The sequence below is a fragment of the Rhinoraja longicauda genome, chromosome 3 (genome assembly GCF_053455715.1).
Source record: "Rhinoraja longicauda isolate Sanriku21f chromosome 3, sRhiLon1.1, whole genome shotgun sequence".
Classification (NCBI taxonomy): domain Eukaryota; kingdom Metazoa; phylum Chordata; class Chondrichthyes; order Rajiformes; family Arhynchobatidae; genus Rhinoraja; species Rhinoraja longicauda.
In genome coordinates, this window is record NC_135955.1 from 38,809,573 (window position 1) to 38,824,634 (window position 15,062).

Genomic DNA, 15,062 nt, shown 5'->3' on the forward strand with positions numbered 1-15,062 from the left:
AAGAATTAATGTACAGTTAATAATTTCTCAGCAGAACTGACCAGTTCAGATACAACCTGGAAAAACTGGGTATTTGAAATTGCTGAATTCAATCAGGGGCGGAATGTTTCTGGTGATGGCACCTTCTTGGTGATGTATACCAAGATCCATTATTCCTCAGCACTGTGTAGATTACTACCATTCATTATGTATATACTTGCCTTATGAGTTATTTCAAATTCAATTTCTCTATTTCCTGTACTTCTGCTCTCACCCTCTTACCTGCCAACAAGACCATGGGTAGGGTTTCCTTTACCTTACCATCCACTTCGCCATCTTCATGTTAAATGGATCATTGTCTGTAATTTCTGTCACATTCAATGAAATTACCGAGGATGATCCATTTAACTGGGAGGTGGTGAAGTGAAAAGGGTGCAAGAGATTTATCAGGATATTGCCTCAGATAGAGCTGTCCAGTGATTTGGAGACATTGGATGAGTGGAGGAAGCTAAGGGAGTCCTGATTGACGTATGCAAAATAAGGGGCATGAATTTGGTAGATAGTGTAAAACGTTTCTCCATTACATAGAAGTCTAAAATCAGAGGACTGATTTAGAGATTTTTTTTCATCTAGAGGATGGTTTGAGACGTTCCTTCTGATGAGCGTTTTCCACAACATTTAAGTAGTATTTTGATGACGATTTGATACTCCATAATTTGGAAGGCTGTGGCTAAGAACTGGAAAATGGGATTAAAATAGATAGGAGATAGCTGATAGACACAAAATGCTGGAGTAACTCAACGGGACAGGCAGCATCTCTGGGAAGAAGGAATGGATGATGTTTCCCATTCCTTCCCTCTGTTTGTTTCTGTTTTCTGCTGCACAACCGCCAACAGCTGGGCTATCTTGGGCAGGTTTTGCTCGCGTGGGTACTGGTTGCAAAAAGGTTATTTAGATTTTTATGTGGGCAAGTTTGGTGAGATGTCCAAGTTGTCAAGGTTGGTGCACATCTGGTGGTGTCGGGAAGGATGTTCCACTCTGGGATAGTCCATGGATATAGTAACTGTAGGCAACTCCAGAGATGCTCCCAATCCCATCGAGTTACTCCAGCATTTTGTGTCTATCGTCGATTTGAACCAGCATCCGCAGTTCCTTTCTATACATAGGAGGTAGATAGATAGTTGGCACGGTGACGATGGAAACGCGGTTTGTTTCCGTGATACTCACGCGCAGCTGGCGGAGGAGGAGGAGGCGGTTCGTTAGTTGATTGGGCGGCGCCTCCGTCAATGGGAAGGAAGGATGGACCTTTGGGAGGGCGGCGAGAGGCCGCCACTTGCCCAGGTGCAGCCCAGCTGGGACCAAGCCGAGCCGGGACCAAGGTGAGCCTGGGCGGGGAGGACCGGACCGGACTAGACTAGACTAGACTGGACTATAGACCGGATCGGAGCCATAGGGCTAAAGTGAGCCGGGGAGGGGAGCGGGGCCGGAGGGGGAGGGGGAGGGGGCGGAGGGGAGGGGGGGAGCTGGAGAGGGGGAGGGGGCGAGGGGGAGGGGGACCGGGCGGCAAGAGGGGAGACTGGGCTCAGGTGAGCTGCGTCGCGCCTCCCTCCCTCCCTCCCTCCCGCTCGGTATCTGTTGTTGATCTCGGTATCCTAGTACCGCCCGCCCGCCCGCCCGCCCGCCCGGTGTCTGTTGTTGATCGGGGCGCCAGTACTCGGTGTCAGATCCTCGCCTCGATGGATGATGCAAGTCAAGTGTAATAAACATGTTTATGTTTAGTGTCCTTGAAGCGTGTTTATTACTACATTGGGATGAAGGCGAGGATCTGGCACACGGTGGTAGTTGTTGTGGTCTGGGGGATGTCTCCCCCGTCCGCCCCCAGCCAGGCCTGGGCTGGGGATCCGCCGCTGCCCTGCGGCCCCGTGAGGCGGCACCGACCACCTCCCCCCTACCATTCCCACCTCCCCACTCCCCCCTCCCACCACCTCCCACTCCCCCCTCCCACCACCTCCCACTCCCCACTCCCCACTACCTCCCCCCTCCCACCACCTCCCATTCCCCCCTCCCACCACCTCCCACTCCCCCCTCCCACTCCCCCCATCCACCACCTCCCACTCCCCCCATCCACCACCTCCCACTCCCCCCTCCCACCACCTCCCACTCCCCCCTCCCACCACCTCCCACTCCCCCCTCCCACCACCTCCCACTCCCCCCTCCCACCACCTCCCACTCCTCCCTCCCACCACCTCCCACTCCTCCCTCCCACCACCTCCCACTCCTCCCTCCCACCACCTCCCACTCCCCACTCCCTCCCACCACCTCCCACTCCCCCCTTCCCACCTCCCCACTCCCAGTCCCCCCTCCCACTCTCAGTCCCCCCTCCCACTCTCCACTCCCCAGTCCCCCCTCCCACTCCCATCTCCCACTCCCATCTCCCACTCGCCCGTGTGGAGGGGCTTGGTTACTTTCTTAACTCGTGGCAACAGGACGTCCATTTATCTACAGCGGGGTCATTATCAGAACATTAAGATTTGTATTTGTAAGTTAGACGTTTCTTCGTTCCGTTGTCGGTACATAGAGGGGGAGGGGGGGGGATTTTTACTCTCACGAAACTTAATTTATCCCCACGAATTAAATGGTGTGGAAATTGTGGTGCGACTCACTTCTTGCCAGAGATGCCCGTAAAACACTCACCTTTTAGAGTCATAGAGTCATAGAGTGTTAACTTTCTATATTTCGACTCTCTTACAGTTTACATCATTTCCTATTATAATATTTCAATAATGTTAATGTAATATAACGCCTGACACAAGGGGAAGTAAAATGCTAAAATTGTGCCATCAGCTTCTTCAAATATTGTTGGTCGCCTCTTGGTTCTCAGCAGTATCAGGTTGCACACCAGAGATTCACACACAGGCTGATAGATCAGCATAATAGGAACCCGGTGCTCTTTCTTTGTCAAGAGTGTTTTATTGTCATACATCGATGAGCCAAAATATTATGGCCTCTGACAGGTGAAGTGAATAACATTGATTATCTTGTTACAATGGCACCTGTCAAGGGGTGGGATATTAGGCAGCAAGTGAACAGTCAGTTCCTGAAGTTGATGTGTTGGATGCAGGAGAAATGGGCAGGAGTAAAGACCTGAGCGATTTTGACAAGGGCCAAATTGTTATTGCCAGACAACTCGGTCAGAGCATCTCTGAAACGGCAAGGCTTGTGGGGTGCTCCCAGTCAGCAGTGGTGAGTACCTACCGACAGTGGTCCGAGGAGGGACAAACCACAAACTGAATGACAGGGTGCCAAGACTCATCGATGCGCGAGGGTAACGAAAGCTATCCCATCTGGTCTGAACTGACAGAAGGTCTACTGTGGCACAAGTCACAGAAAATGTTAACAGTGGTCATGGGAGGAATGTGTCACAATACACAGTGCATCACACCCTGCTGCGTATGGGGCTGCGTAGCCGCAGATCGGTCAAAGTCCCCCTGATGACATGATGTTTTGGCTCATCAGTGTATGTCCCGGATAAAACAATGAAATTCTCACTGTAATGAGATGTTAAATCATGCTTGGACTTGTATTCGTGTATTACATCATGTCTGGGTTTACTTAAAGCGAAATGAAATTTGAGAAAGCAGCTTCTTTGTAAATCCTTCTCAAAATCCTACATACATCTATGAGATTACTTTTATCCTCCAATTCAAAGAATGTTGCCCAACCAACTTAATCTTTCCTCATTTGAAAACCCTTTCATCAGAATAATCAAACTAATAAACCTTTCTGAAGTGCATCCAAAAGTAAATGTCTACCACCATACATTCTGAAGAAGGGTCGACCCGAAACATCACCCATTCCTTCTCTCCAGAGATGTTGCCTGACCAGCTGAGTTACTCCAGCATTTTGCGTCTACCTTCGATTTAAACCAGCATCTGCAATTTTCTTTCCTACATCCATACACAATTCTACAAATTGCTCCATCCACTTTGTAAAAGAAGTCCGGCATTCTTTTTGGCTTTCTTGTTACTTGCTGTACCTGGATGTTAACTTTGTATTTCATGTACAAGACATCCTGAACCCTTTGTACAATCGAATTATGTTATCTCTCTATTTGTCCCTAAACCACCATCAATATAGTGGTTTAATTATTTCATTGGTATTTGTGAGATTGTGTTGGGTACAAATCAACTGCAGTGATTTGTTACATTGTTTTTGGTGTTGATTCATGGTATTTTTGGTATTGTCGTGTGTACTGAGATGCAGCAAAATATTTTATTTTTCTCAAAGAAAAGAAAATACAGAATATAATATTACAGCTACTGAGAAAGTAGAGGATAAAACAGGAATGCAAGGGCCACAATGAGGTAGAATGAAAGATTGCAAATTCAACCTTGGCAGATGAGAGGTCTCTTTAAGAGTGTGATAACAGGAAGGAGGCTGTTCTTAAATATCGCGCAATGTGCTTTTAAGGATTTTATATCTCCTGCCTGACAGAATAGGGGAGAAGAGTGAACGACTGGGGTGTGAGTTGCCCTTGATTAAGATGGCTGTTCTGGGGGAGTGTGAAGCATAGATGGAGTTGATTGGGGAGAGTGTGGGGTTGTTTGCGTGAGATGGACTGGGTTATGCCCGCAACACGGCATTTTCTTGTAGTTATGGCAGAGCAGTTGCCCTACCAAGCTGCAATGCATCTGGCGAGGATGTTTTCTATGATGTAGCTCTAGAAATTAGTAAGCGCCATTGGAGACATGCTGAATTTCTTTATCCTTATGAGGAAATGCAGACTGGGTTGCAGCTGAATTTGGCTGCATAATCGTCAGTGTATACAGTATAGTAAAGGGCTAAGAATGCAGTCTTGTGGAGTATCAATTGAGAATTATTGGAGAGGATGTTTGTTTGCCTATCCTTGCTATTGGTCAGTAAATCAAGGATCAGTTGCAGAGAGGGGTTCAGTCGTAGGTTGGGGGATGAGTTTGGTTAGAACTATGGTGAATTCAGAGCCACTGTTAATAAACAGGAATCTGGCATAGATGTTCCTGTTATCCCTACACTCTAGGGATAAGCCCTACACTCTAGGGATGAGAGTTGGGCTAGGGAGATGGTGCTTGCATAAATTCAAATGTTCTTTAATTCCATGGCTAAGTGTTGTTTTGGGCAAAGAAAATTACATTGATCAATTCATATAATGAGAAAGGAACTCTTGTTTTTAACAGCACCTTTTAACAATGTTGGCTTATTCTGTAAAAATTCACAGCCAGTGGATGATGAAATAAGTGATTTATACAAGCATTACATAGCTCTCTATACGATTTTGTTTGTGAAATGTTTTTTTTTTGTCATTCCTATTTGACTTGTACATATAGCTGGTGTTTTTAAAAATAATTTTCTATTATTTCTTATAATTTATACCATTGTGCAAGGAGCATTACAGATAAAGCAGTTGAACTAAGATGATCAGTGCATGGAACTATGATGTTGTCATCATTAAGCTGACTTAGTTGCGAGAGGGACAGGAATAATTGCTCACGTTCTGGGTTTTGGTGTTTCAGATATGATAGAGAAGGAGGGAAAAAGAAGTGGCGGAGTTCTTATCTGTACACTCTGGATGGCTTGACTGTAATCATGTACAGTCTTTTTGAGTGGATACATGTAACAAAAAAGTTGTCACTGGGCCTCGGTACATGTGACAATAATAAACCAATCTAAAACAAATTTGTTCTGCTAATCAGTGAGATGACGCACTGGATGACTCATCCATTAAGGCAATTTGGAGAGAGCATCAAAATAAGAATCGGTCTCCTGGGCTTATACTGTAAGCCTCCCAATAAACAGCAGAAGATAGAGCAACAGGTATGTAGACTGATTATGGAAAGATGTAAAAACAACAGGGGTGAAGATAATAATCTGCCTTCCTGTTCTTGCCACCAAAGTGGATAACCTCACAATTATCCACATTAAACTGCAGCTGCCATGCAGCTGCCCACTCACCCAACGTATCCAAGCCGTGATCTTGACCTTAAGGCTGTCATGTGGAGTTAGTGCTTTCTCTCAGTGACTGTATTTTTCCTCCGGATGCTCAAGTTTACTCTGGCTTCCTAAATATAGTATGGTAGGTTAATTAGGTACTGTAAATTATTTGTAGATTAATGGCAAACAATAATGAATCAATGTGACTCAAAGGGCAAGGGTGAGAGAGAATATGTTGCTGGGTGTATGGAGTTAAGGAGTGGGGGAACAGGATTAATGGGATTGCTTGCTGGCAAGTCAGCATGGACAGTGGGTCAAATAATAACTTCTGTTCGATGTGCAAGATGTAAAAAATTATTTGATGCAAGTTACCCTACTTTTACATTGTGATCACAATTAGCTGTTCTGCCTTACTCTCATTGATCTTGTTCTGCTGTCATTAATTGATCCCTAATCTACTTCTGCTGCACCACATCATTGTTCATACAACTAAGATATTGTTGGTATTCTTATTCTACACCTTCCATGGGTCTTTACTAATAAACCAAATATTCCTCCTTTTGATGTGGTTGTTGCTCCTTTCTTCATGCAAAGCATTGCTTTCTACAGTGGTGAATTGATTCTGTTCTTTCCTCAGTTCTACCAACCCAAATAATGCCTTTGTTATTCTTGGCAAATTCATTGTCTAAGCTAGCTCCAAACCTGTTTATGACTCCTCCCCACCTCCAGCCTAAACTCAATCCTTGTAGTTTTTCCAAGATTACATTTGCCCTTTGTGGCTCTGCAGTGGAGATGTGTAGCTGATGGTTCTCTGATTAAATCACTGGCGGTGGTTGGATTCACCAACTCTTCTTGTCACAGCAGTAGATTTTTTACATTTTCAGCTTCCTGTTGCCAATTAAATGCAGCCCTCGATAAGACATATCGGACAGTAACTGTTAATAACTACTCAATTAATATTCTATGCCACACTATGAATCACAATTAGTTCAAATAATTTAATGATTCACAATGCCGTACAATTACTTAACTTTAGTTCCATAACTCCCCAAGCCCACTGCTTGTATTCAGATATTATCTGCTCCAGATGAACATGGCTGGGATATGATGCAGCAAGTTATTTTCTGAGTCCCTAACTCGGGGTCTTCATCTACAATTGTTGGTTTCGAGTTATTACTGCTGGAGATCTCATGAAACACCTTTTTATACCTTTAAAGGCATACTTTGCAGACATTTCTTAGCTCCATATGGCTTTAAATCCAATCCAAATCCATACGATTAAATGTTTCTTTAACCCTTTCAAATCCCTGCTCGCGCCGTTCCACTTACCTCAGCCATCAATTGTTTTAATTGTAAGGGTGTCTGTGTGCTTTTGTAATTCATCAGACTGTCCCTTTCACAAGGTATCACAAAAAGCTGGAGTAACTCAGCAGGTCAGGCAGCATCTCAGGAGAGAAGGAATGGGTGACATTTCGGGTCGAGATCCTTTTATATGATAGTTCACAGGGCTGTACAGCTGTCTCAGCTGTGTTCTCATTAACAATACTGACTAGTTGCCAATCACGTGACCCACCATCACTGTGCTGCTTTGTTCTGTGATATCTCGCACTTATCTCAGTGTCCTCCCATACTCTATATCTCCGGCTGCTACATTTCCCTCCTTTTTCCCTTCCTTCCCCCATTTTGATCCACAATGAGTGTGATAAATGGATTGTGTAAGTTATTTAAGTAGGTAAATCCAACTGAAAAGGGGCAATTGGAAGTTGTGTTCTAAGTAAAAGATATGCATTCAGAGAATACATTTGGTCAAGAGTCTTTTGAATTCCACACACAACTGTTGAGTCATAATTTCTCTATTCCAACAAGCAAATAAAACATCAGAAATGTGTGATATAAGACTTATTCCCGAGGCAAGGTTGGGAAAGAAAGAAAAAAGATTTCCTTGTGTAGAGTTTGGAATGAATGTACCATAAAGGGTGAGGTCGGACAAAGTTCTGTCCTTTGTGAAATTGAGGCAATACTGGAATGTCAGTCGCCTGGTCTGTGATAACACTGCTGATGGCTTCGTTTGTGTCGACAACTAAGGATCAAACACCCAGCCTCTGAGTGAAGCTCGGGCTGTACCGAGGCAGCAGGAAGGACATGTGGCTGCTGACATTTGTGTTGATAGTGGAATGCCTTTGGTTGCTTAAAAGGACACCAACAAACCTGCCCTCTGTCTAGCATGAGTTGGTGTGGGGTATATCCTATACAAAGATAATAGAGCAGAGGGTAGACCACTTGACCCTAAAAAACGTAGTATGTCATGGCGCCATTTTAGTAGGCAGAAACTTGCAGAAACATTTTAAAAGAAAAATCACAAAAATCTACGAATTGATATATGAGATATATTCTGTATTTTTAAGGTATCATCACACATAGTTCCCCCAAAACACCGATTACACTGCGAGAGGCATAGCAGACGGTGGGGTTTGCCTACTGAAATGGCTCCTTTGTGTACTACACTTCAGCATAGGTGACACCCAAGTCCCGTTGCACCTCCCCTTTTCCTAACCTGACACCAATCAGATAATGTATAAGAAGGAGCTGCAGATGCTGGTTTAAACTGAAGATAGACACAAAAAGCTGGAGTAACAGGGGGACAGGCAGCATCTTTGGAGAGAAGGAATGGGTGACGTTTCGGGTCGAGACCCTTTGTTGTGGCAACTTCAATCCTTCCCATCGAATCGTCTCCGCTTGCCATCTTCACGGAGGAGTGGAGTGATAATTCTTGACGCAAACAACAGCAGAGAGATCTTCATGACATTTCAGTTTAATTAGCCGTTTATTAAAGTAGTGATACAAACAGATTTGTATTTCTCCCGTCGTAGAACTAGTAAGAATTGTATCCCGCCACAGCTTTGAGTTTGACGCATCACGTCTCGGCATTCCCAATTATACTCCTAATTCTGGCTCCTCCCAGTCCATATATGCCTGTTACACCCATATATGTATTCATCTCACGACAACCCCCAAGTGTCCAAAAATAATACAGCAAGATACAAAGTAATATAATATGCTAAGACAGCTAGTAAACACAAATAGCTCCTACACCCTTCTTCAGAACTCCAGCTTCTGAAGAAGGGTCTCGACCCGAAACGTCATCCATTCCTTCTCTCCAGAGATGTTACCTGTCCAGCTGAGTTACTCCAGCTTTTTGAGTCGACCATTCAGATAATTGCCTTCTTGTTCCTGCCACCAAAGTGGATAACCTCACATTTATCCACATTATACTGCATCTGCTCATTCACCCAACCTATCCAAGTCACCCTGCAGCCTCAAAACATCCTCACAACTCCCAATACCACACAGCTTTGTGTCATCCGCAAACTTGGAGATGTTACATTTAATTGCCTTGTCTAAATCGTTAAGATATAAATAGCTGAGGTCCCAGCATGGAGCCTTGCAGCACCCCACTAGTCACTGCCTGCAATTCTGAAAAGGACCCGTTGATTCCTACTCTTTGCTTCCTGTCTGCCAACCAGTTCTCTATCCATGTCAATACGCTACCCCCAATACCATGTGCTCTAATTTTGCACACTAATCTCTTGTGTGGGACCTTGTCAAAGGCTTTTTGAAAGTCCAGATACACCACATCCACTGGGTCTCCCTTATCCATTCTACTTGTTCAGGGCCTGTCCCACTTAGGCGATTTATTTTTAGGCGACTGTCAGTCGTAGCAGGTCTCTGAAAAACCAGCGACTGGACCCCCCTACGACGGTGTCTACGACAAGCTACAACAACCTACCACCTAGTCGACGTCACGCTACCGGCGACCCAATCATCGCGAGTAGGACGTCCACCAACGACCGCACCTACGACAACCTACAACCACACAGGCGACAACCGAAGTTAGCCTGCATCCACCCGCGACAAGCTAAGACCCTGTCGGCGACAACTGAAGACAATTGACGTCATTTTGGCCTTCGGTTTTGACGCCAGTACCTGTCACCGGTTGACATAGGTTGACAAAGGTAGTCGCCAATGGAATTCACCAATCTCAGCACCGGTGACAACCTACGTCACCTGGCGACAACCTTCGACAGCGCCTACGCTCATTGGCGTCAAACCCACTGTCGCCGAAACATTTTCAACATTCTGAAAATCCAGTGGCGACCAGAAAGACGTTACGACTCTTTGGAGACTACTCACGGACACCCCGGCGACCATGTGGCGACTGCCTAGTCGCCTGTAGTCACCTAAAAAATTGCAGTAGTGAGATAGGGGTTTAACATCCTCAAAAAAAAATTCCAGTTAATTAGGCAAGCATGATGTCCCCTTCATAAATCCATGCAGACTTTGACTGATCCTGTCACTGCTCTCCAAATGCGATGTAATGCTATTACATCTTTAATAATCGACTCAAGCATCTTACCCACTACCGATGTAAGGCTAAATGGTCTATAATTCCCTGTTTTCTCACTCCCTCCTTTCTTAAACAGCGGGGTTCCATTAGCTACTTTCCAGTCCACAGGAACTGATGCAGAGTCGAGAGAATATTGTAAAATGATCACCAATGCATCCACGATTTCTAGGGCCACCTCCTTGAGTACTCTGGGATGCAGACCATCAGGCCCTGGGTATTTATCTGCCTTCAGTCCCAACAGTTTAGCCACACCATTTCCTGCCTAATGTGGATTCCCTTCAGTTCCCCCCTCGCACTCGATCCTCGGTCCCCTAGTATTTCCGGGAGATTGTTTGTGTCTTCCTTATTGCAAGTAATCTTTAATACGAAGGGCAACATGGCTGGAATCATGCTGCTGAACTGTCTTGCGCAGTAAATTTTTTAAGTCTGATTCATATGTTCGATAATGCCACTAGACTGGGGAAATTCTGGGTTGATACTGAATGTCTCCAACAGCTCTTAGCAATTCGTACAGATGCACAATAGAAAGCATCCAGTTGTGTTGCATCACAACTTGGTTTGGCAACACTTCTGCCGAAGACTGCAAAAAAATTGCAGAGTTGTGAAACAACCTCTTATTTCCCCCCCGCCCCCACCAACTCCCAAAGCACTCATTATCCCTGTGTTTGAGTTCATGTTGCAATATTTTTGAGCACATGTGTAAAATGGCAACTTGGAGAAAATGCAGCATTGTCAGAGGTAAAGTTTTTCAGATAAAGGGCCTGTCCCAATAAGGCGATTATTTTTTAGGCGACTGCTGGCGACTGTCAAAGTCGTAGCAGATCGCCAAAATTTTCTTTTACCCTACGACAATGACCATGACAATGCTGAGTCAGTTAGATACAAGTTACTTTTTTTGTGAAACTAGCTCCTGGCTAAGCTGTCTTTTGAAACATAGTGAAATTCCCACGCTTATCAATGCTTCTCCAGCGTCCTAATTTTTGCTGAAATCACTGACAAGTCTGTAATTACTTGAGAGTTTTGAAATATAACATCTTGCCCGGGTTACTTGAAAACCAAGCTTCACGGTAACAAGGCATAAACTGGATTGACTTCCAGTTTATTAATAGCAGTATTAAGAAATTTAATTTTAAACGTGGTTAAATGGATTTTTGTGCGGAGTGTGGGCATTCTTTGAAAATGTACGGGAGATGCATATTTGGTTTCTGGGTTGCATATCTGGGTTGGGAACCTATAAATATAATCGCTGATGGCCATAAACATCGTGAAATTCCCACGCTTACCTGACCGTCAAACTGTTGCCTCCAATCTACTGGTCAAATGCCCTGACGGTAAATAAATCGGTTAAACACAAGTATTTTATGGCATCTTCAAATGACTTTACTTAATTTAATATTACGTGCTTCTAAATGCATCTGCGACAACCTAACAAACCTGGGGACAGCATGCGACAGCGCCCGCAATAAGCAACGATACCTGGCGACAAGCCAGCTGTCGCTGAGAAATTTCTATCTGAAAAATTTCTCAGCGAAGCGCCGAGATCCACTTCAATTCTTTGAAGACTCCTCACGATCATGCCCGCGACACCCCGGCGAACTGTTGGCGACAGCCTACTCGCCAGCAGTCGCCTTAAAATCACCTAAGTGGGACAGGCCCTTAAACATTGAAATAAGATCTTCCACCTATCCCAAACAGAGCTGTTTCTAATAACTTCATAGAATGCTCTTTTGTCCTACCCTTTTCACTCCTCCAAATCTATTTTCTTTTGCATTCACTATTTAAAAAAAAGTATTCAATAAATGTCTAGTTCCTATCATCTGTAGGCTAAACCAGACTGTTTGCAACCTGATTGTACTCTTTGAGCTTAATATGAATTTTGAACCTCATCAATAACCATGGGTGCTGCAGTAATAAATGAGTTTGCAGAATTGTTGTTCGAGAAATGGAAATAGAAGATTTTAGCAACTGGACAGTCTGAAGAACAGTCTCGACCCGAAACGTCACCCATTCCTTTTCTCCAGAGATGCTGCCTGTCCCGCTGAGTTACTCCAGCATTTTGCGTCTACCTTCCATAAGCTTTAAGATTGTTTTGAATAGGGAGAAGGCTGGATCTTGCAAGAAGATATTAAATAGGCAAACTACAAATTTATTAGACAGGAGCTCGGGGGGTCACAGGGAGCAGTTGTTATTGGGTAAGTGCACATATGACTTGTCGTTTTAAAAGCCAGTTCATCCAAGTTCACAATTGGCATGTTCCAGTAAGGAGGACGGATAAGGGTGGCAAAGTAAGGGAATCTTGGAAGACCACAGAGGTTGTAAATTTGGTCAAAAAAAAGGAAAGGCATGCAACATTTAAGAGAATAGAATTGGATGGTGCCTTTGAGGAATATAAAGAAAGGAGAAATAACTCAAGTGGGCAATTAGCAGAGCCAAAATGGACCACAAAATGGCTTTGGCGAGTCAGATCAAGGAAAATCCCTAAGCTTTTTATACCTACATTAGAAATAAGAGGTGGCTCTGCTCGAGGATAAAGGAGGAAATTTGTGCTTGTAGTGTGGATGTAGGTGAGGTGCTAAACGCGAAGGCTTATGAAATGCTAGCTTTCATAGATTGTGGCTTTGAGTATATGAATCAGGAAGTCATGATGCAGCTTTATAGGACTTTGTTAGCCTGCATTTGGAGTATTGCGTGCAGTTCTGGTCTCCCCATTAGGGGAAGGATGTGGAGACTTTGGAAAGGGTCAAAGGAGGTTTACCAGAATGATGCATGGATTAGGGGGTAGTAGCTGCAGGGAGAGGTTGGACAGGCTTGGATTGTTTTCTCTGGAACACTGGAGGCTGAGGGAAGACCTGATAGAAGTGCATAAAATTGAGGCATAGATAGGATAGACAGAACATATTTCCCATGATGAAATTATCAAATACTAGAGGGCATAGCTTTAAGGTAAGAGGGGCAAAGTTTAAAGATGATGTGCAGGGCAAGGTTTTTTGTTTTTTACCTTGAGGGTGGTAGGTACTGAATCTACTGCCTGCTGCCGTACGTGCCAGCAGGCCTTCTCCCACCCCCACCAGGCCCCCCATTCGCTCCGTTTGTTCTTAGTGGTTCTCCACCGAGTTCCCCATTGTTCTTGACGTCCTCCTCGCTTTCAACATCTGCTTTGCTCTTGGTCCCTTCTAGCTCACGGTGATGCTGTTCCCGTCAATGGCGGTGGCTCAGGACTGATTCGGAGTTTGCGGTGGGCAAGCTGGGTCCACTGTCGCCAGTCTGTGACGAGCAGGTCCTCTGTTGCCGGTTCGTGGTGGGCGATCCTCTGTCCGTGGCGAGCTCGTTCTCCGTCGTCGGTCTGTGCCGGCAGGCCGGGCTTGACTCAGTATTTTGGATTCAGATCTGGAATACCCTAGAAGGCAGAAGTAGCAGTGGAAGGTTGTTATTCTGGCTGGAGATTGGTGACCAGTGGAGTTCCGCAGGAATCTTTGCTGGCGTCTGTTGTTTGTGATACATATAAGTGACTTGGATGTAACTGTAGATAGTTGGTTAGTAAGTGCAGATGATGACAAAATTGGTGGAGTTGTGGACAGTGAAGCCAATTGTCAAATTTTAGTGGGTTATAGATCAGCTACACATGTGGGTTGAAAAATGGCATTTGGATTTTTTTGATTGGAGTATTAAAGAGGCATAGTCAAAATATGCTTCCAATGCTGTCTGTAAAGAGTTTGTACGTTCTCCCCGTGACCTGCGTGGGTTTTCACCGAGATCTTCAGTTTCCTCCCACACTCCAAAGACGTACAGGTATGTAGGTTAATTGGCTTGGTAAATATTTTTTTTAAATGTCCCTAGTGTGTGTAGGATAGTGTCAATAACAGTGTTAATCTGAGGGGATCGCTGGTTGGCGCGGACCCGGTGGGCCGAAGGGCCTGTTTCCACGCTGTAATCTCTAAACTAAACTAAATTAATGATTGGAGTATTGATTTGGGCATTGCTTTAAAGTGAGAGGAAGGAATGAAAAAGTAGATCTGGGAGCAAGTTTTTTTTTGACACACTGAGTGATAACTGGAACTTGCTCCCAAAGGAAGTAGTGAAATCAGAGACCTTTAAACCAGCATGTAAATGGACAAGGCATAGAAGGATGCAGTCCTAATAAGGGCAGAAGGGATGTGTATGGTGGTGGGACCTTCTTGTCATTTCCAGACCTGTCTGAACGGTTCAATTTGCCCCGATCACATCTATTTCGCTATTTTCAGGTCAGGCACTTCTTACAAAGACAATTTCCAGAATTTCCAAGTCAGCCCACTTACTCTGAAATTGATTGTATTCTTCTTTTGAATCCCAATGCGCAGAGGCTGATTTTAATTATACACACTGAAATAGACTCCATTAAGCCTGAATTTCTCCATAATCTTAATTAGCTTGGGAACAGGATTTGGGGTTTGGCATGACGGATCGGACATGGGAAACTGTGCTGGGACTTGTTCACACTTCCTCAATTTGTGCTAGACATAGTCTTATACAATGTAAAATTTTGCATCGCACGCATTACACTAACGCTAGACTAGCAAGAATATTTCCCGGCACGAGTGACGCATGTAACCGTTGTCGACAAACACCTGCCGACTTGATTCACATGTTTTGGACGTGCCCCCGCCTGTCTGAATTTTGGATGGGGATTTTTAAATCCTTTAGGGATATATCCGGTGTAGATATTCTACCCAAT

General features: G+C 44.6%; 1 protein-coding gene across 7 annotated transcripts in view; it reads left to right on the forward strand.

The window, feature by feature from the left end:
- Positions 1–1,226: 1,226 nt before the first annotated feature.
- LOC144591933 (uncharacterized) overlaps positions 1,227–15,062 on the forward strand; it is a 93,032-nt gene continuing 79,196 nt past the window's right edge. For 5 of the 7 annotated variants that reach the window (XM_078395966.1, XM_078395963.1, XM_078395960.1 and 2 more), the window contains exon 1: positions 1,227–1,358. The gene's annotated coding sequence lies outside the window, so the exon portion shown is untranslated. Of the gene's footprint in view, positions 1,359–1,380; positions 1,440–14,012; positions 14,141–15,062 lie in introns of those variants that run through there. The other 2 variants (XM_078395961.1, XM_078395962.1) reach the window with 2 other exon arrangements.